We start from the raw sequence: 21,833 nt of genomic DNA on the forward strand, positions 1-21,833 counted from the left end.
ATACATTTAAAACATCCACATATAAGGTAGAGAAGTATTAAAACAATTCTTATGAGTTTTCACATCTGTCACTGTAATTTAAGAGATCATTCTCACTTCGAGACACTCCATCTGTGGATCCTTTAAAACCATCTTTCGTATGAGTTCAAGCTTTCAGCGCTGAACCTCTCTGCACTTGTTGACCTCCTAATCAAACCCACAGTACATGAAATAATTTTAGGCTGGCACAAACCTTGAAACTCCCCCCTAACCTCCTCATCTCTCTTTTCTCTACATCTCCACAAGCCCACCCCCTCCATTCTCCAATCTCGCAACACCCGCTCTCAAGCACTTTGTGGTTTTTTCGTTCGACTTTGAAACCCAAGAACTAAATGGAGTCATTGTTCTCCATCTCTTTAGACTGCAGAATGGAGCGGGTGTGTGTGTGTGTGTGTGTGTGTGTGTGTGTGTGTGTGTGTGTGTGTGTGTGTGTGTGTGTGTGTCAGGGAATCGAGATCTCCAACACTCATGCTCTATCTCTCTCTCCCTCTCTCACTTTCTGATCCTCCCTGTGCAGGTTTGGGCATGAATGTCGAGAACTTTGCAAAAGTAGGGCTTGTCTGGTTAGGAAATCGAGAAGGGGTTTAGATTCAAAGCTCCACTGTGAGTGCTTTTGCATTTGGCGTTTGGCTTTAAATCAACACTTTGTGTTTTTAAAATGAGTCACTATCTGATTAATCAGTGACATTTGCTTAAATTTGGCACAAACTATCATTGTTTGGGGGCTAATTTCATGCAGACTTGTGGAGCCTAAAATATACATTCATGTTTTTCAACAGATTGTCTGTACTTCCCCCCAAAAAGGTTGCGATTAGCTTGAAAAAGCAGCCTGAAACAGAAGCCAGAAGAAGAACAAACTTTTAACCATCTTTTTCATCTTGAATGCTGTTTTCTGGAAAAGACCGAAGATGTGACTGAAACTATGGAAAGCAGAAGAAATGTACAGACTCTTTTGAGAAATTCCCAATGATGGAATTGTTTTCCTTAAGCTTTTTTTTTTACTTTTGGGTTCATTGCATTAAAATAAATGTGTTTAATTTGTTAAGTGTCCATATTCACAGTATGAAATGCATCAATGAAAACCATCTCGAACAATAAGGCCTACTGACCATATGCAAGAATTTCACTGAGAGTTATATAATACATGTATAAAAATTTGAGTTAAAGATCTTATTTAATCTACTAGCTAATATACAAATATTTTATTATTTTTAAGTAATTTACTCATTACTCAGTTTGAAGAAAAATGTCAGTATCTGATTGTTCCACCTTCTTAAATACAAGAATATGTTGCTTTTTGCTTCTTGCATGACAATAATTTAAATATTTTGTAAGTTTTGGACTCTCAGTTGCACAAAATAAGGCATTTAATCACTTTTGATGGATTTGTAATGTCATGAAATAACTTGGATTTGGACAAGGAACTGGAGAGCAGCTGGACAGATGAATAAGACACTTAAATCCTCTAGTAATCAGTTTAGGGTCTAGAGTTCTGAGGACTTTCCAGAGGAATCTGTTTTGTGTGTGTGTGTGTGTGTGTGTGTGTGTGTGTGTGTGTGTGTGTGTGTGTGTGTGTGTGTGTGTGTGTGTGCAAAAAATTTTTTTATAAGTCATATTATTAACTCCAGGAGACATATTTCAGACCTTTTCCAATATAATTTGACACATTTAAATATCTTCTTTAGAGAGTCAGTGCTTTTGGAACTATGGATTCCCCTATCAGATGTACATTTGCAAATGGTAAATACTGGAGGTTCTAATAATCTGAAAGGTCCTTTATAAACCAAATATAAATATTAACTTCAAAGTCCAAGCCAAGAAAAGAGATTGTGCTCCTGTGCTCATTTACAGTTTTCATTACTCTTGGACTCCACTAGAAAAGCTTTGCATGATTAACCTAACGAAAAACATCACTGATTCCATTTAAAGATCAACCAATTCAGGGTCTGCAGTCCAAGCTTGCTTCAGTCTTCATGCTATTAATTACATTTTCTTTTTTTAAAATCGTAAATTCTTTTCACAAAACCCTTTTTGTTCTTTCTTGTTTATTCTCAGACAGTAAAAGTTACCCTTATAGTAACTTTATAGTTAAAAAAAAAAGCTAATTGCTCACCTGGATAACCTTCTGCGCTTCCTTTTGGCAAATATCATGAAGGCCATGCAACTTAATATGCTACAGCCTAGAGTTTTTGCTGCATCTGCAAACAGCTTTGCAACCCACTTTCACCGGCTCTGTTGGTTGATTGATGCCTGCTCTATTCTGTCTTACTGCTGTAAATATAAATCACCACAAATGGAAATGCTATTTTCTTTTCACTGAAGTTTTACCTTCCTTTCCACCTCTAGAACTGATTGTGTCAACCTGCCAATCATTTTGATTAACAGCTGTTTGCCACTGAGGCGCCCTCAACGCTTTGATAGCCGATTTTGACACTAATGTTCATATTGTTTTCTAACTGCTTCTCTTCCTGCCCCCTCCTCCATTGTCGTTATGGTGACTTCCTGCTTTGTGGTCTAAAGTTTCAGCATGATAACCACAGCTATTTCACTGATGGCCGCACCCACAGAAAAATGGCAAACAAGCCGACGTTGCAACCATGAAAGAACATAAAAGCCCAATTACATGCAAACCGGACTGAAACAGGCGCTGTTTACTCATCGTTACTTTAATGGTTTATACACAGAGTAGAATCGTTTTTTCAATATGTCTCATCAAATCAAAATCTTTAAGGACACCTGCATACCTGCATGCTTCTACTGAAGCAGTAGCTTTATTGGCCAGTTTTTACTTGAGTCCTGAATTTCAAATATTTAAATCAAACTTTAAATCAACCAAATCTGACTCTAACATAGAAGATGAGCCTCGTCTCAATGCCTCGTACAACGATTTGACCCTTGAAAGTTTACCCCAGATGCACTTGGTGAAGTTTTCTCCAATGAATCATCTGAAAATAGATCAAACACCTGCAGTACCAACAGTTGTTTCTGCTACTATACGTTACAGACATTTAATTGGTGCAGTTTTGTTATTGAAACTATACAGTCATAGTGGTCTCTTTTAGTTCTAAGGTTTTACATATCAGGAAAAAAGTAATCTCAGCCTCCACATGTCTTAAAATTAGGCAAATACAACCGTTCAGTTCAGGAGCAAACCTCGATGAACTCTTCTTGTAAAGAAGAGTGGGCCAAAAAATCCTACACAGTGATCTGAGAGACCGATAAAGTCAAACAGAAAACAATTACTCTGTGGTTCTACAAGCTACTGAGTCATGGTTTGCGCTTAGTTTTTCTGCATTTCTGGCTTAGCTTTAATTAAATAAATAATGACACAGTGTAATCTGTCATGTGTTGTTCATCTGAGTGTGCTCAGGACCAGATTATTTTCATTATGTCCTTATACATGAAAAGTCAGAAGTGAAAAAGCATCTACTTTCTTTTTCTATGTGCAGAGGAAAAGGTAAACAGTGCATGAGAAACAGAGCAGGCATCTTTGGTAACGCATGTTAGAGGTTTCTGAAAGCTGTGTTTTATAATAGTGCAAAGTGTGGCGCTACATCACGCATGCATACGAGCAGACAGACATGATGGATTCAGAAACCACACACAGACACACACACACACACTCCTCTAGCCCTGAACCTGCTCTTCCTACAACCCCTGACCTCGTTCACGTTACGATAAGGCTGCTTCTGGAGAAGAAATCTCAACGTTTACATTCCTGTGTCTGAACAGAGGGTCAACCCCGGGTGCCTCCGCTGATACTGCACACCACACCCTCTCATGCACACATACAGGGATCATACCAATCACTCATTAAAGTTGGGGCAGCAGGAGTTCTGGAGTTCATCTCCCAAGCAGCACATATTTATTCAGTGGAGACAAGTTCATCACTCAGCGGCTCTGAAACGAGGCTCAGTCAGTCAGATCAGGGCTTGAATTCCTCACTTGAGCCTACGAAGAGCTTCGCACCGCAGGTACGTGGCGCTCCCCGAGGTTAGGGTCGGGTTCAGGTTAAGCTTTATCTCGAAGAGAAGCGGGTCAAGGTTTACAGGGTGAAGAAACAACAAGACAGAAAGGCAAATAAGGACAGATAAGCAGAATGATGACTGGACTAAACGGTCTTTCACTGAGGCTGTGTGTATCTTTAACCCTTAAAAGTCTCATCTTGCTATTTCTTGATGGTTCTATTCATACTTTTAACTCCTCCAATGTTTCCTTTATCCTGGAAAGACATCTAAAATCATCTGATGTCACTAATGCAAAAAAAGTTTAAAAATACAACACAAACTACACAAACAGAGTTCCATTTATTCAGACTCCTTACAAAACAAATTTACTCTGTTTTTATAAAGCTAGATGAAAATAATTCATAAAACAATCCATGTTTGAGTGAACTCCTTGTTTCCCACTGCCTTCTGACAGGAGTTTATAGCCATGGCTGTCTAAGTTGACTGTCTACGTTTTCCCAGCTTGCACATGCAAAATTGCACAATCACTGGTTTGTAATGCACATACAGCTGATGTAGCATTCTGTATAAGTAATCATTTATTTTATTTATCTATTTAATGTGTGGATTTTTGTCTATTTGGCATCTGATCTGGATAGTAAAGGAAGAATTTGATGTTTCTTTACCGTACATGTGACAAAAAAACTTGAAACTGGATTATTCTAGTGGAAAAGAAAGTAATACTTTGATTCAAATAGATTCAAATGACGTCATTATAAGAAAAGCCAAAGATTTTTAGTTCAGTTGTAATTAGCGATGACCTACAGACAGGGATGGACTTGTAATCTGGCATACCGGGTATTTTCCTTAATACCTTCACTGTTCCCTTCTCACCAGCTGCGGAGAAGTGAGGAAGAGACGGAGGAAGGTGATTAACGTGTATTAACATGGTAAGTAAATAGATGAAGGGACTAGAGCAGGGCGATATGACCAAAAATATTTATCACGATATACATTTGAAAATTTGCGATAACGATATAACTGACGATATAATTGACACTAGACAAAATACTTTACAACTCCACAACTTTATTAGTGCAAAAAAAACCATCAATGTATTTTCAGTTAAATAAGCAGCTGTTTTTTATGTGCATTAAAGTTGCATAAAAATTTAACAGTGCAAATGCAAATTCCTTGGTAACAGCTTAACCAAAAGGCATTTTCAGTGAAAATTGGCCGACATATCCTCAGCATAACCATGTATAATATCCACAAAACTTAAAAAGAGCTTATACACACACAATACGGTAATATTATGTTGAAGCACAGTACGTATCACTACGCGAGGCTCCTGTCTACGATAGCCGTAATGCTCCGACAATCCATCAAGCGGTGTGGGTTTGTAGCTTAGCAAAGTCGTACTGAAACATTTGACAGATTTTCGAGCGCCGTGTACCACATAAAGTCGTTTCGAGGTCAGTAAACACAACCAGAATTCATACATAAGGCGCACAGGATTATAAGGGGCGCTTGTGGCTCAAGAGTTGGGAGTTCGCCTTGTAATCAGAAGGTTGCCAGGTTCGAGCCCCGGCTTGGACAGTCTCGGTTGTTGTGTCCTTGGGCAAGACACTTCACCCGTTGCCTACTGGTGGTGGTCAGAGGGCCCGGTGGCGCCAGTGTCCAGCAGCCGCGCCTCTGTCAGTGCGCCCCAGGGTGGCTGTGGCTACAATGTAGCTTGCCATCACCAGTGTGTGAATGTGTGTGTGAATGGGTGGATGACTGGATATGTAAAGCGCTTTGGGGTCCTTAGGGACTAGTAAAGCGCTATACAAATACAGGCCATTTACTGTCGATTTTCCGAAAATTAATTTTAAGTGTGCCGTATTTTCCAAAAAACACGGTAATAACGACGGCCCGCTAGCATGCTCTACCAAAAATAGTGTTTTGTTGTGTGTCTGACGGACGAAAGCTAAACCAGTTCCACACCACTGAAATTGCAGCATTTTCACAAACCAATTCTGGTTCATCCGTTTCATTCAACGATCCGCTTTCGCCCTTGTCATTCTCCGTCGCCGCCATGTGCGTATGTAAACAAAGGCACTGCGCTTGCGCCTTTTACCCATATTCTATTGCGATATTTCATTTTCTTATCGTTGCCCAACATTATACCGGTATTACCGTGAACGGTATGATATGGCTCAGCCCTAGCTGGGACATAATTAGGAAGGGAGAGATTCAAAGATTCAGGTAAAACAAATGGTTATTTTGACCATGAGCCACTGCTAATAGCTGAAGTGTAGCTTTAGATTATCACATGCTGCAGTGTAACTAAGAAATACTCCAACAACAACAACAACAACTATACCAACTTGATTAAAACTTAATTTCACACAGGGTCCACTATTTTAAGCTACTTTCGTTTCTGCAAGCCACTTTGCAACCCCCCCTACCCTCCACTTCCTCCTTTTCATCCTGTTTCTGGCTTAATTAATGTCACATCTGCTGCCACTGACACCTCTGCTCTCTGCTGATCGTCTCCAAGAACAAAGCAAAATATTAACTGGTACAGATAGAATTTAACAATCTTCTTTGGACTACAGAGCTCCTGATGGGACTGATTTTCTTCATGTTCAAGACTGTAAGCCAGTTAAAGAACTCTTTTCCACTGTTGTGTGTTGGTTCTTGTGCCTACACTATATGGACTAAAGCAGCGGTCCCCAACCCCCGGGCCTCGGACCGGTACTGGTCCGTGAGTCGTTTGGTACCAGGCCGCAAGAGTTGAGGCTCAGGTGTGAAATGTATGGTTTTCAGGGTTTTTATCGGTTTTCAGCGTTATTTATTTAACGTTTTTATCGTTAACTCGGTTTTCCTGGGTCTTTTCACGTGTGTTATGAATAAATCTCCTTTTTTTCGGTACCGGTACTAGTTTTATTTTGTTGTATTTATCCGTGACACCTTAAAGGCCGGTCCGTGAAAATATTATCGGGCATAAACCAGTCCGTGGCGCAAAAAAGGTTGGAGACCGCTGGACTAAAGTACCACGCTAGTTAAATTACAGCTACAGCAGCTGCTCATCCATAGAAACCCACGTCATGAAGCTCCTGGCCTACCTCGGCATTCTGTATCTGTAACACTTCCACTTTGAAATAATACTGCTTGCAGTTGATGGTGTAACATTGAGGAGGGAAGAAATTTCATGAGCTGACTTGCAGCACTGGCATCCTGTTACAGCTCCACGTTTAGCTTCAGTGAGCTCTTCAGAGCGAGCCCTTCCTTCAAAAATGTTTGTAAAGGCAGACTGCACGACTAAGTGCTTGATTCAAAGACTAAGAGACTCTGTGGCCCAATACCTTTGTCCATATAGTGCGTTTCAACACATTTACACCAAAGAAAGTCTGACGGTGGTGCCAAAGAGCTGTCACGAAATTAACAAATGATTCTTTCTGCCATGCATTTTAACATTTGATCCTTTGAAAGTGTTTAAATAAATGTACGTTGATTTATTCCTGGCAGTGGTATCAGTTGGAACCAGGTAACTTAAACTTGCAGGTTTCCCACATCTGAAGGCCAAAATATTCACTCATAACTCCTCATTTACTGCAGCTCAACATGACTGCACAGAAAAAAAAACACCCAAGTCAAAATATGAGGTCTTAATGGCCTCCAGGCAGGTTTATATATCAGAGCAGAACGCAGGAGCTCAACAGCAGAGAACGCGACGAGAATAACTGACCTCACTGTCGCATCGGTCACTTTGTTCTGAGTAACAATGAACGTTTCGAGGTACGGGGTTTTAGCCACAATTAAAAAAAATCTATGCAAGCTTATCAAGCTAAAGAGACAGAACCGCTTCTTATTCTTACAAAGTGACAGCTGACATTAAAATAAAAGACACTGATGAAACTTTGAGATTACAGAGAATGTAGAGTCATGAAAGAAAGAAAAAAAGAAAACTCACTTCAGCACAGCTCATGGAAATACGGCTAATTTGCCATACTTGCTGCTTATTTTCAAACCACACACACACACACACACACTCAGCCTCGCGTGCGAACTTTCAACCTCCAGCATCCTGAGCCGAGAAAGGAAAGGAAGGAGGCTGGTTGAGGAAAAGATTGGGGGGGCATTTAGCATGATTATTGTGTGAGTGCACACACACACACACACACACACACACACACACACACACACACACACAATAGAAACAGCTGCCAAAGAGTCTGATATGCCTCCACTGTGTTTTGAATGGTTTGCATGATTGCATGTTGTCCAAGTGGGAGCTGCTAAATGCTATTATACAGAAGACTCTAATGAGGAGGTGAGGAAGAGGAGGTGAGGAATGGGTGGAGGAGGAGAACAACGTAAGAAAATGTAAAGGGGGGGACTGAGAAGTAGGAAGGACGAGAAAGAGGGAGATATGGGGTGTAAGAAGGAAGAAGAAGGTTTGGGGTTGGGGTGGATGGAAGTGGAAGGGGCACCAACATAGTAGGAGTAAGGAGTATGGTGAAGGACAAGTGGACGAAGCAGGAGGCAGGTCAAAGGTATAGGCCTTGGGAATCAGGAGGGAGGAAGAGGAGGAAAAAGAAGATAGAGGACAGCGCAGTAAGGGGATGGTGGAAGAACTGCAGGTGAACCAAGCAGGAGGACATGTAAGAAAACAGGAGGTACAAAGAGAGGAGGAGGGGGTACAAAGGTGGTCAGTAAATAGGAGTAACAATGTAAAGGTGTGCAGGAATGAAGGAGGCGAGCTGGATGAAGAAAGATGAGGAGGAGGGTGGGGATAGAGGTAGGCTGAAACAGCACCTAGGCTAAAGGTACAAGTTTTGTAAAAGGGAGGAGAAGAGGAGGAGGAGGAGACACTGTGAGAATAAAGGAGAAACTATAAGGTAGGAAATAAGGGGTGAGGAAGAGGATAGAGATGTAAAAAGAGGTGTAAGAGGAGGAGAAGGAGGACGGAGTGAAAAGAGTGAAAAGTGAGAAGCAGAGGCGGAGGAAGAGGATGGTAAAGGGAGGTGAAAGATGGAGATCGAGAGTTGCAAAATAGTGGAGAAATTAATTTGGGGATTGAGGAGGAGGTGCTGCTGGGAAAAAGTAGGGGGGGGGTGTAAAGAAAGGTAGGAAGTGAGACAGAGAGAACAAGGAGTTAAAGGGAGGTGAAAGAGGGAGGTCTAAGATGAAGGGCAAAGCTAGATGGGAAAAAGAAGAGGGCAGGAAGTGGATACAAGAGGGAGGCTAAAGGTACAGATTTTGGAGAGGAAGGAGATGGGAGGTGGAGGGTGAGGTGAGAGGTGGGAGGAAGAGGGGGAGAATGAGGAGCAGCGAGGGGGGGGTGGGGGCAACACACTGTAATCTGTAATGGAGTTTGAAGCATAATGTAGCTCCGGTGCTCTTATCGCTGTCGTGCCATGGACTCATTGAGGACAGGAAACCCCCCCCTCTTCCCCCACCTCTCCCTCTGACACACACACACACGCACACATACACACACACGCACACACACACGTACACACAAACCTTACTCCTCCACCGCTGAGTAATCGAGCTGGAAGTTGGGGTAAAGCTTCTCTGTCTGCACCAAACCTCGTTCAAAAATGGTCAAATTTAAGAGAACACTCACTATCAGGGTTAATTTGCTTCTCTATGTTTTCCATTCTCCTCCATGCACCAGACCAAACTGTACACCACAGCTCGGAGGGGGGGAAAAAAACACCTAAATGACTTCTAGCCGGGTCTCAAAGGAGGATCAAACCCCAGAAAAAGAGTGTCAGGAATTTGGCAGAAATAATGAGCTTACACAGGGCACATTTCAGATCTCACTTTATTCGCCCCCTTCTCACTGCAGAAATTTGTCTTGATGCAGAAACATGGTGACAACCACAAGTGTTAGCGGCGGAGACTGTGTAATTGTTATTATTGCCGGTGGCAGCTATAATTTTAATCCGGTAAAGCCTCGTTAGAGTGACCCGTTCAACCGGCGAGCTGAAAACTCCAGCTCGGACTCTGATCCCGTCTGACTTGGATGCCTTTCCAGGCTGAAGCGGAGCAAAATGGATGCTTTTGTGTCAACCAGTCGCTAAACAGGCGAGCCTGTTAGGCAGTAAACCTGTTACTCAGTCAGCAATCGAGTCAGTAAACATGTCACAGAGTATCTGCGCCTGGAGTCTGGCTTCAACCCCGAGTGATGACTGACAGGCGGGCTCGGCAGGCAGCCAGTAGAGTTGCGTGTAAAGAGTTTATTTAGACAAGAGAGCGAGAGGGAAAGAGGAGCAGGGGAGAGGGGGAGGAGGAGGAGGAGTGGGGATTTTCTCCGCCGTTTTGTCCTGGACTGAACAGAAGGAGGTCTCACTCCTGACAAGAACCCGACCGACAGGTTAGAACCGAACCGAGCACAGGAGGTGTGGGCTGCTGGGCTTGTGCGTGCACACGTACAGAGATGCAATGCAACATGTGAGAAAAACTAAGAACACACAGAAAAGTGAAAAGTTTGCAAGTACACACACCCAGAAACACAACTGCTGCTGGCAGTGTGTGTGTGTGTGTGTGTTCTTTACATGGAAACTCTATCAGTTGGATCAGAGGACGGCTGGATTTAATCTGCTCTCTGCAGTGTGTGTGTCTGATCATGTCGGAGTGATACGTTTCCTCAGCCAGATATTCTCTCTTTCACCCATTTTATCTCGTTCTCGACATCATCCTCATTTTTTTAGTGTTCTCAGACAGTTTCTTTGATCAGTTTCACAGCAACACAGAGACGCGAGGAAACTGCTCTTGACTGGATGACCAATAATAATAATAGTAATAATAATAATGATGCATGTTGCATGCATGATGCATGTAATAAAAATATCAAACAAAAATAATTTAAAAATTAAATGTTAAAAAACCCCAAAACTAAACATGTAAAAACCAAAAAATTAAACTGTAAAACAACTTTTTGAAAATTAAAAAAATATATTTTACAAAAATGTAAAAAATTAGCAATAAAAATATTACAATGCATGAAATACTAAATGTTAAAAACTAAAAACCACCACTTCCCCTGCCAGTGGCAGGGGAAGTGTCAGGTGTCGGTGCGTTGGTGGTTCTTTGTGTCCGGGGGTGGGCGTCCAGGTACACACCGGCTCACTCCTTGGCGGCCGCTTATCGGGGCCTGGAGCCTGGGGCTCGCTCGGGCCACTTCGGAGGCGGGGTGCCCCCGGCCTGGGGCTCGGTCACTCAGGCACGGCTGGCTGCCGGCGGAGCTCACGGGCGCGTCACTGCAACTCCCCCTGGCTTCTGCTCCGCGGCTGCTGAGTGAGCCCTCATCTGGGACTCTCCTCAGCTCTTTCTGGGACAGTGGCGCGGCTGCCCCTCTGTTGGTCTTCCTTGGTCTCTTGTGTTCTGGGGGCCTCTGGATGTCTGGAGTTTTGATCTCCTCCATACCTGCTTCATGCCCTGGAGGACGGGGCTGTGGCCCCCCCACACCCTCTAGCAGATCATTACATGAAGGAACCTTTAAAAAAAAAAAAAAACAAGCGCGTCCATGCTCACAGGTGTACACACGGGTGATCACACCCACAAACTACACCCTTTTTGGCTCCTACCTCAAAGCACACTGTGTTCTGTTGATCTTATGTGCTGCACAATAATGTTTAATATTTAGTATTTACTGTCATATTCCCATATATCATTGTGATGTTGTTTATTCTATTACTGTTGTTCTCTTCTGCTTGTTTTCTTTTTTCTTTCTCAGCAGGTGACCCAGGTGATTGATATATGTATTTTTTTTTCTTTTTTTCTTCTTTTTTTTTCTTTTTCTGCTCATTCTGTTGGGGTTTTTTTTTGCCCTTCTCCCCCGTCCCTCTTCTCAGCTGTTTCTCTTTCCCTCTTTCTTTCCCCCAGTCAAGTCTGTCCCGTATTCAGTAAGTGAAAATAAAATAAACAATAAAAGGTGAATCAAATGGACCATTACGGCAATGCTGGGATGGTCAATTTGGTAAAGTAAATCCGTTGGGCATCTTTCTTTGCCTTTAGACAACAATTCTGATGGCAAAAGAGCCAAACGGGACAGGCAAAAAAAAAAAAAAAAAAACTAACATTAAAATACTGTAGAAATGCAAAACGAATCCAAAAATAAAAGAAAAAAATTAAATGTCTGCAATTACAAAACAAAAATATATACAATAAAATAGCGCATATTAAAAAAACTATCAAATACATACACAAAAATACAAAAATAATACCATGTGAAAATAAAAAAATTATTACTCATAGCTACGTTCAGCTGCTCCCTTGCCACTAGAGGTCGCTACAGTGAGTAGCTTCATACCGTAACACCAACGGGATTTGTATAGCCGGCAGCAATTAAACCAGCAACCTTTCACTTAAAAAGCAAATATAATAAGAAAAGTAAATATTCCAAAATAAAAACATTTTTAAAAAAGGATAATAAAAAAATAAATAAATGCAATTACAAAAAATATTATCCCAAAAAAATACAAAAAAAAGTGTAAAAGGAAATGTTTTAATTAACTTGAAAAATGCTTCTATAAATAAAATATACTGTAATAACAGAATAGCATTTGTGGTCAATTTTGACATTATATTTATTTAATTTACTCCAGGATTATCAGCCTGGGTTTCCACTCTTCACACTGCCACAAATAAACACTTCCCCCATAATTTCCACATTAAAAGCATTGCCCACCTTCAGATTTATGCTTTCACTGTGAGTGCAGTGAAAGCATAGCATGGTGCAGCCAGGAAATGCTGGAAAGTAGCTAGGATCATCACGTTAGGCTACAACAAACTGTGGACCGTTTGCGCTACTTTTTGTGTAAAAACACGGATTATTTGATGGTCTGTCTTTGATGCGCGTGCTTCTTTTATCAGAGTTATTGAAGACTAAATTAAATACACACATGCCACAGTCCGCCCACTCAACTGCACTCCTCATCAGCCTTTCCCCACAGAGATAAAACCCGACAAAGGGTTTTATCTCAAAACAGGCTCGAGTGGCCCGACAAAGGCCACTCGAGCCTGACCGTCCGTTCGCCGACTGTCTGCCGCATTTGCAAGCCAAATGAGGTGAAGATCGCTTTCCCGGTACTGCCAGGCCTTCTCTGAGCTGCTGCCGCGTCATTTTAAAGTTGAGTGAATCAGAGGAAAACCCAGCAGACCTCAGCAGCTTCCTGTCTCAGCCCGGCGGTGGGCGGTGAAACCCCGAGGAGCTTCCGCAAAGTGACATCATTAACGCCCTCTTCCCCGCAGCGTTTACCTGTGAGTGTCAGTCAGAAATCTTTAAGGTGGACTGAAGAGTTCAGGCTCTCCTTACAGCAGTGGAAAGGTTTTTCATTTGACCTTCTGATGACATTTTAGCTTAAGGAAGAGGTTAACTGTTATGTTAATGACATAAAATGTCCTTTATTTTTCTCTCTTGATGGTTATGTTGCCCTTTTGCTCTCTACACTGGAAAATGTCTCTTTTCAGCTGCTTCCTTATTTATACAGAGTTCCCAAAGCAGATAAGTCCACCATTTGGCAGCATTTTTACGCCAGGTGCCCTTCCTGAAGTAAACCTCTCATGGACTCCTGTTTCTGTCTTGAACCAGGGATCCTTAACATGTTAGACGAGCTGTTGAGCCCTATAACACTTAAAAATATACCTATTATATTCTAATATCCTTTTTTTTTTTAAAGTAATAAAAAATGAATTAAAAAATAGAAAAAATTACAAAAATAAAATAATACATAAAAAATACAAAAAATAAATGAAATTAAAAAATAAAATTTAAAGAAAAAAATAAAAACTCATAGAAAACATGGAAAAATAACCACATTTAAAATGTTAAAAAGAAAAATAAATACTCCAAACATAATATTTTTTAAATTTAACACTGCGTCTTTAAATCCCTCAAACGAGCTGCGTTTCTTCTTCTTCTTTTTTCTTTTTCGGGTGATGCCACTGGCTGCGGGCGCCACGAGGCGGAAGTGGTGGCTCTGAGCTGCCACTGTGGTGAAACACTCTCTCTAACGTAAGTGCCAGCACTGGTTCATTATTTCCATCGAAGCTGGGCGGCTTTTGGGCAGACGTGGGTTACAGATACACTGCGGCACTGCTGCAGATGCGCACGAGCAGTTTTCACCTTTGACAGAAGTGAAGCGCTCTGAGCAGGAAAAAGTGAGTGAGTATTTCTCACTAAATTACTGAAATGACTCAGGTTGAGCTCCTTAGAAAAGCACACATGAATCAGAATTATATTTGGCTATCATCGTGAATCAGATCAGAAACTTTGTGGGGGTTGAGGGGGTTTAAGATCTGATAGAACTTCCTTATTCTCTATTTTAAGCTCGCTCAGAGCAGGAACCTGCTCTGAAGTTTGAATCTTTTCCATAATATATTCACAATAACTGACTATTTCAGAACTAAATGAACAGCTTGGATGTAAAAACCGAGTTAGGCAGGAATACTTCAACCACCAGGCAGCAGAATGCTCTAACATCAGTGTTTTGGTTCTGCTCTTCAGGCAGAATCAAATCCAGACTGCACATCTGCACAGCTGTGAATAACATGGAAATCTAATACACAGAGCCAATATTTATTAAATATTACATATTGTCCACCTCTGATCACAGCTGCAGACAAAGCGTCTGGAGCCGAGACACCTGATCTTCTTAAGAGGCCATTTTATAATCATTCTCTTTGGATTAAGCATTGGGTTTGGTTTGAATTTCTGCGAGGAAATACTGATCAAAGGTGTCAGTGAAGCCTGCTGGAGTTGTTTCTCTCCATTAATTCTTGCATTTTGACTCTATATGTTTGTGGGCGGAGAGGAACTGGTGGCAGAAGGTGAACCAAGAGGAAAAACCCAAAGTGTATACATAAGAAAAACACTACAGAGACATTACCAAACCCTTGATGCATGCAAATATGCATTTCAGTCATGTTTTCTAGGAAGATTTGCTGACTTTTTTCTGAGTAACAGGCCAACAGGTTGAGGCGAGGACATTAAACTCAGCAGTAGAAGGGATGGGCTCTGATAAACAAGGATAATGAGGAAATAAGTGAACAATGAACAGAGTGTGGACTCCTCTTTAAGACAGCCTCTACTACAGAAGTGTCAAACATAAGGAGGGCATCAGTTTTAGACTTTTAATTGTGTCTTTATAAGTTTTAAAGCTTTTTATTGTCTTGAAAAAAAGATCCACACTCAAAGAAAAAACATGACATTTTGTGTGACTAAACAGAAAGTGTCTGCTTTATAATTACAGGAAAGTCTGGCCTGTGAGGTACCAGAACCTTTTCTGTAATTTTACACATTTATTTGTTACATTTTCTACGCAAAGAGTGAGTGATGACAGACGCAGAAAATCTTTATGTAGAAAATGTTAGGATTAGAGATCTGAATGTGTAACTTAACTTCTTTACCACGTCAGAAAAGTGAGTTTCACAGGTCAGCCGTATGTGGCGCACCTTGTAAAGTGTTGCTCTATCGTCTTATTGTAACCACAATGTCACAACTTTCAAAGGCTCATAAGGCAGCTCAATAATAGCAGATATTTCAATCGTTATTATTCTGGTCAGCAATTCGTTAACTTAAAAATCAGCTATTGAACGTAACAGGCCCTGACTCAACAGTATTTCTGATTGTAAAGCCTGGCTCACAATGGCGTCCCTGCACAGGAAGTGTGAGAGTGAACTGAAGCTAACCAGGTAAGAGGCTGTGAGCGATCTCGAGACAAAGGCGACTTTATAATCCTTTTACAGGTTCACCCACAGAAACCTTGAAAGTTTTACTTCCTCTACATACTGTAGATCCTGTTGATTCTCGCTATCAGTTAGCTTGGCTCAAGTTGCTCTAAACTCTGACTAAGTTTTGGCTTTTGTGTAAGGTGCAAAAATGCTCCGCTGTCAAGGCAAAGGGGAAGGGGAAGTAGACGTGGGAATTGATAAGAATTTAGCGATTCTGATTCCTTATTGATTCTCATTGGGTTCTCATTGGTTCTCCTATAAGTCACTATGATCTCTAAGCAGGATATCAAAGACATTGCATTCATTTAAATTAATTGCATGCTGTTCGGTCAAATGTTTGTGCATGTTGGGGGTATTTCTGCTCTTTGTTGTGATCACTGTGGGGGGTGGTACTCAAAAAAAGTAATTATTTTATTACACATATGAAACATATTGCTTCACTTAATTACTCCCAGGTTAAAGTAAATGATTACACTATTCACTGAAATACACTGTCACATAAATACTAGTTAACAATATAAACCTACAGGCTACAGCCCCGCATACAAATGGAAATCCCTATCCTAATAGGGACACACATATGACCTTTCTCTTAGTATTTAGATATGAATACAAAGCCGAAAGCACAAAGCAAAGATCAAACTAGCTCAACGAGACTTCAAAGCGATCGCCATGGTGATTCTCCTTTAGAAACACGAGCAGGTAGAAACAGAGGATGCAGTCTGACTGCTCATCAGTTTGTTACCTGTTGAAGTTCGGGGTCTGGCTGCTGGGCTGGGGTCAGCATTCACTAAAGTCACTCTGGGTTCTTGGCTAGGTTAGCGTTAGTATGCTGTCTGTGCAAGTGTTCAAAAAGAGCCAAAGTTGTGCTTTTTTGTCCTGGATGCATTTTGCACAAGTAACGTAATGTGACACTATTTTCCTCGTCCAGGACACGCACTGAAATCAGCGGAATATAGCACAAGTGCAAGTGAAACTGATAAACAGTATCGATAGACAAGCAGGCTAACAACCCCAAAGAATTAGACTACCACTACTTGTAAAGAATCAGCTCTCGAAAAATCTGTGTCTGCCTAGTAACTGCACTGGTGATAGTCGAGTTTGCCTGAAAGGAGGCATCCTGCCTCCAAAGAATTACTGTCTGACACTCTCAGACAGAGTGATGAAGGTTTGCAAAGAACTAAATAAATGCAGACAGCTCATCGGGTTGCCAGCTCGTGTACTCTGCTTATATTTCTGTTTAAAAGAAAGGTTGACAAACGCCCATGTCATTTAACAGTAAAATCACAGTCCTCCAGCAACTACGTCACTATTTGTGGAGGAATTTTTCTGTTTCAAATCTATGAGGCTTTGGCTGGACTGTGAAAGGAAGCAGTTCATATGAATTTATGTCCATCTAGATGGGAAAAGACTTGCAATTTTTGATGATTTATCACATTTAATCCCCACAAATCACAAACAGATTACAACTTGACCCTATTCATGACTGGGTCTGTCTTATTGCACTTTTATTACTCTCTTCATGAAATAAAGTCGTTCTGACGATGGAAAATGACTAGACGTCGCCGTCTTCGAAGCGACTGTCTCAAAAGCAGCGTAATCGCAGGTTCATTCTAAACGATCAGAACAATTTTGGTCATGCCGCGGTCTCCAGCCACTGTTTTCCTAAACTGTAAATGCAACTGTAGCATTAAACCCAGATTACACTCCAGCTGCGGACAAGGACAGCTAGTCATTCCCATCATTAAAAAAGCAGTAAACGCAGCATCCGATCGTGTAATTATGAGAAGGTTCCAAAGTGAGCAGAGGGATTTCTGTCAGTTTTTCTACAAAAAGGACTGCGGAGGTTTCAGGCACAGAGAAAATAAGGAGAAGAAGAAGAAGTAATCCTTTCAATGTGTAGAACCTCAGGTATATCACACACGCTTTAAAAAGCTAGAACATGTGAGGACGCTCACACAGTGTCTCTGTGTCAGGGGTGAATGCAGTCAAACCGGCCGGTTGGGTTTGTTTATGCACGGCTGCACGACTGCAGCCAAACTCTAGTACTACAAGTACTCCTACTACCACAACTACTGATAATGCTGAGCTACACAATGAACACAATGAAATGTAGGGCTGCAGCTTCTCAGCTAAACAGGTCAACGACTACTGGAGCTAAACACACTCATGAGGGTCTTACCTGTACCAGGGGAGGGCAGCGAGAGGAGGGCCGAGGGACATGAAAGAGAAAGCAAAAGAAAAATATGCATCATTAGTGACACACGAAGCTCACATTTCACAACACATGCACAGATCAGGTTATGCAGGTAGTCAGATGGCACGTCTCCGTGCACGGCCGTAACCGGCTTACTTCAGCGTGTTTACAGTAAGTGCAGCAGGTCAAAAATCATTATTTATGCTTCTTTCTTTGTTTTATCAAACTCATACGACAGGTTACTTCCTGAGCAGCCTCCTCTGCTGACATGATGCACTTCCTGTTCTCAGAAACCTATTCTGACCTTGACTTGAGAGAAAGAGTTTTCACTGTTTGGTAGTAACTTTAATGTTCTTTAAAGGTCTATATTCTTGTTCCTGGGTGCCCGAGTGGCCCAATTCCAGCCATTTCCAGCTCCAGATTTTTAATTTTGGACAGTAGCTTGGCCGCAGCCCAAAGGGGAGAGAATTTGGCCTTTTAGGGAAAGTAATGGGGCGACCGTGGCTCAGGGAATTGGGAAGCTCATCTGTAACCGGAAGGTTGCCGGTTCGATCCCCCTGCTCTCTCTGTCCTGGTCGTTGTGTCCTTGGGCAAGACACTTTACCCTTCCGCCTACTGGTGTTGGCCAGAGGGGCCGATGGCGCGATATGGCAGCCTCGCTTCTGTCAGTCTGCCCCAGGGCAGCTGTGGCTACAACTGTAGCTTGCCTCCACCAGTGTGTGAATGAATAGTGGAATTGTAAAGCACTATATAAATGCAATCCATTATTGTTATTATTAATGGAAAGTTGATGGTGCTGAAAGAAAATTCATTTTTACTTTGATTATCTTGGGTTAATACGTGTCAGAAGTCAAGATTGGAATCAAAAGTTCATCTTCTGTCAAAAAGAAGCCATCATTAGTTCCTCGACCTTCTCGTAATTGGCAGAAGGTTTTAACAGCAGGTGGGCGGAGCTTCTATACTTCTCTGTGACATCAAACAGAGCTGAGAGCAGAAACAAACCTGTGAAACTCAGCGTTCAGAGCAGTGTGAAGTCTGAGGCATTACTCGTACATATCTTGGTCTGATAGAGGTCAAGGTATGTACAAGGTATGAAATTCGGGCCAGGATTAATATCAGCGTCCATCACTGGAACAGTCTTTATGACAGAGAATAAAGAAAAAGACCAACAGCTCCAATTTAAACCCAATACTCTCTGCATTTTATCCCAATAAATACTGGAAATATTCTGGACCTGTTCACACTTTTACCCAAAACCCAACTGTCCTTTAGAAACTTTACTATCTCAACAAGAAATGAAAACATGTTTGCCAGCTTTGGCTGACATTTCATACAAAAAAAATTGAGTGTCTGCCTGAGGCAAACTCACCACCCAGGTGTTTTCCATCTCTTCGTGAAACCAAGCAGGACCTCCACATCAGGTCACTAAACACATCTCAGATAAATAAGAACTCTCTGAACCGAGACTGGAATCCTTACCAAACTTCTGAAAGAGCAAAGACACCTTTTCTGCCAAACTGACATCAAAATCAGATGTTAATACCCTGCAGCTCCGACCGGCAACGCTCAGACGACAAAACAAGATGTTTTTCTTAATTAACGCTGAGCAGCAGACATGAGGCATCCATTTTCTTTCCTAAATAGATTTATAGTGTTTTGGAATGAAACCGTCCAATGTAAACTCTGGCTCGGCCTCAACAAAGAGACTTTGGACTAAATGGTCCAAAATGGGACCAGAGGGGAGCTGCTTGTCCCCAGACAGATGACAGAGCCTCTGGATGGCATCGTCACAGAATCGGGATTAGGAAATCATCAACCGAGCGTGACTTTGTGTCAGTAAACACTGCTGGTTAGGAAGAAAAGAGTTCTGGGAATGCTGCAGGAAAGCTTGTTTTCCGTCAGTCGTCGAAGCTTGACAGGGCATAACCCATAAGTACAAACGCTCGTCCAAACCAGCGTCCCCTCTTTACGTCACACCGACCGCAATGGAAACTAGTCCGTGGGATCTCGCTGTGGCGTCCTGTGGGGCTTCATTTGCACTGGTGCTTTATTAAAGCTGTCATTTCGATATATCAACAGAAAACTGGACAGATGCCAGCGTGTGGCCTTCCAAGACGCAGCGATTTGTAAAGTAAACTCCTTCATAATCATTACAAGAGCTACAGCTAACAAATATTTTTTTCCTCTTTGAAATGTCAGAAAAATATTCAAATTGAATGGTGCGACTTCCCAGAGCCTCAAAATCAGCATCTTTAATGTATCAGAGAGTCCAAAAACCCAAACACCCTCCATCTGAGATTAAACAGAGAAAAGCACTAAATCCTGTAGAATTCAAACTATTAATTATAAGCTGTTCTTGTTATTTACTTTCTGGAAAGCAATAGGCTGAATCTTCAGATACGAGGCACTACAATCTGTACCTCCAGTTTTACATTTAACATACACTATATTGGATTTAATTCTTGTACTCTGAGTTACAAATGAAACAGAGGGAAGCAGATAGATCTGCATCCTTTTCCTGTTAGCGTTACCAAAAGTAAATATATAGCTCTGGAGTTTCATTTCTGGCTGTTATCTCTGGGCAAATGTGCCAAAAACCAAACCCGAGCGCTATAGATCTGTCCGTCTGAGACCAGGAATCTCTCGCCTTCCCTTCCTTTCGTCGCGCAGGGGGACGGGCGGGCGACAGGTTTTATTTGCCAAATCCAAAGCGGCTCCTAAAATTAAACAGCACACGTCTAAAAATATTTCACTGGAGAACTGCTGCACACATGGATCGCTTCAAGACCTCCGTCAGCTGCTGCAGCTCAATAGGAAGCACATGATGTGCTACCTTCAAACAGCTGGAGGGGGTGGCGGGGGGGTTTTGTGTTTTGTGTCACTTTGCTTGAATTTGTTAATCACTCCAAGGTTTTAAGCATCTAAACCAGTTCTTATTTAATACATAATGAAGCATTTAGAAACAATTCAGCTTCACCATTATTATTATTGCCTGTTTATGCCCTGTCCTTATCTTCAACGCCGTGCTGCTCTGTTGTATCTTAATTGCCCCTTGGGGATAAATAAAGTCTTTCTGATTCTGATTCTTATTTCAACTTGTAGGCCTCTTAACATCCACCAGCTCACCACCAGCATGTCTAGGGTAAAGATTAGAGTTTTGTTTCACTACCTTTACCTTTCAAATTAAGTTTTAGCAGTACCATTTCAAAGAAGCTTTCTTTAAAAAGAGGTGGGTATTAACTTAACCCCAGACCTACTTTCATTGTATAGGACATATTATGACAAGATCGAAGACACAAGCTCACAATCCTAAAAAGTCAACAGTATGTTACTTTTGGTTTTAATTTCCACTCAGAAAGAAAAAAGTCAAGTGATATTGACAGCTTAGAGGGCTCAGTGCTCGTGGTCTCAGATGGGAAAAAAGGGGTGTATTCCCCAACCGTTTGGCGAGCGGCTGTTGGAAGTTGCTGGTTGTGACACAAGAGCAAACAGTAAACATTCACCTGCAACCGCTGCAGCCAGCATATTTCAAGAAGCTTAAGTGTCTCCATCTCCACAGTTTCATTCCCGCCTGGTGAGTATTTTGCAGAGGCTTGCAGTCTTCCGTGCAAACTACAGGTCACCGCGCAATCTGCTAGCGATTAAAGCACCTGCAGAAAGGTTTTCAGCATAGCAACGTATACTTCTTCGTGACCATTTTCATGCTAGCGACTGCCAGCAACCTGCCACAACCACTTGCCAAATACACTTTTTTTCCAGCAACAGGAGCTTGCCAGGGGATTGCCAGCTGGCCTCTAGGTCTCTTTGACTGAGGCTTAAGATAAGAAGATGAGAAAGATGGGAAAATGCAAAGACCTAAATACTTGTGTGCTATTTGCATTTCTGTCCTGAGCTTAAACGACCTGGGGTAGCAAGTTAAG

At 41.8% G+C, this 21,833-nt stretch overlaps 1 protein-coding gene and 1 long non-coding RNA gene across 2 annotated transcripts in view; one reads left to right on the plus strand and one right to left on the minus strand.

Moving 5' to 3' along the window:
• Positions 1 to 21,833, minus strand: part of ahr2 (aryl hydrocarbon receptor 2) — a 98,183-nt gene that overhangs the window by 26,221 nt on the left and 50,129 nt on the right. The window lies entirely within an intron of this gene.
• On the plus strand, positions 1,445 to 20,656 carry LOC120746098. Its single transcript, XR_005698777.1, has 3 exons — positions 1,445 to 1,554; positions 13,350 to 13,355; positions 20,645 to 20,656. It is a non-coding gene; the product is annotated as an uncharacterized LOC120746098 (long non-coding RNA).

This window comes from Simochromis diagramma, unplaced genomic scaffold (assembly GCF_900408965.1).
Source record: "Simochromis diagramma unplaced genomic scaffold, fSimDia1.1 OVJJ01000107.1, whole genome shotgun sequence".
Classification (NCBI taxonomy): domain Eukaryota; kingdom Metazoa; phylum Chordata; class Actinopteri; order Cichliformes; family Cichlidae; genus Simochromis; species Simochromis diagramma.